This window comes from Ochotona curzoniae, unplaced genomic scaffold, assembly GCF_017591425.1.
Source record: "Ochotona curzoniae isolate NIBS_2020 unplaced genomic scaffold, NIBS_Ocur_1.0 scaffold_3208, whole genome shotgun sequence".
Classification (NCBI taxonomy): domain Eukaryota; kingdom Metazoa; phylum Chordata; class Mammalia; order Lagomorpha; family Ochotonidae; genus Ochotona; species Ochotona curzoniae.
The window spans coordinates 15,012,320-15,013,340 of NW_024467106.1; the positions used below are offsets into that span (position 1 = coordinate 15,012,320).

The 1,021-nt window shown below is 36.8% G+C and overlaps 1 non-coding gene across 1 annotated transcript; it reads left to right on the plus strand.

The window, feature by feature from the left end:
• Positions 1 to 237: 237 nt before the first annotated feature.
• On the plus strand, positions 238 to 345 carry LOC121145145. Its single transcript, XR_005881944.1, has one exon. It is a non-coding gene; the product is annotated as a U6 spliceosomal RNA (small nuclear RNA).
• The last annotated feature ends 676 nt before the right edge of the window (positions 346 to 1,021 follow it).

The window sequence follows — 1,021 nt, forward strand, 5'->3', positions numbered from 1 at the left end:
AAATAATCTAATATTTACTATGCTTTTCCAGGACAGTGACATTCTGCATTTCACAGTTGAAACATGGCTTTGTAGGACAAAAAGTCTAGTTTTCTGATGTGACGCAAAACAACAAATAAAAGTTTGTTATAACAAATAAAAGTTGGTTCCTCCATCTCTAATCCTTCTGTGATACCAAACAAGACAAAACTTCTGGTTTAGGAATAGGGAAACAATTGGCAAGATGTTTTAAGACATGTGCTTATTTCGTCAGCACATGTACTCAAGTTAGAATGATACAGAGAAGATGAGCACAGCCTCTGCACGAGCGTGAAAAGCTCCTTTTGTGCTACTTTCAGCAATGTTTAAAAGTCATTCTTAAAAAAAAAAACTCACTCTTAAATGTTATTTTAAAGTGTCAACTTAAAATAATGAAGAGCATTTTTCAGTCTGGAAAAAGTGGTTTGGGAATAAACCCTGGCTCCTCCTTTAGCGTATGTTTGCATATGATCAGTCTGACCAAGGACAGAATCTACGAGGAGACATTTGAGATTCTGAGAAAGATATCTGAGACCTTAATAAAGAAAAGAAGAATTAAGACAAAAGGAAAAAAAAAGTCTACATTTTCTTTTTATGTGTGGTGATTATGTGGCAAGGTGTTTTTTGTTTGTTTGTTTGTTTTTTTTACTTTCAGGCACCTTATGTGTCCAGCACAGTGCCTGAAGCATATGAACTATTTAAAAAATGATTTATTAATAATTATAATTTGGCCAAAATAGAAACAGCTGCTGTATCTTATATTATTAATTACATTCCTCTATGGGTTGTCTGTGTAAAAAGTGTTGCTTGCAAAGGCAGCACACCACATTAGCATAGATGCTTCATTTCTGATCCATCTCGCTGCTGATGGCCTGGGGAAAGCAGAAGAAGATGGCTCATCTGTTGAGGCACCTCCCACCCAGATGAAATCCCTAGTTTCCGACCTATGCCTGGCCCAGTGTTGGCCTTTGCAGCTACCTTGGGAGTGAAACAACGGATGAGA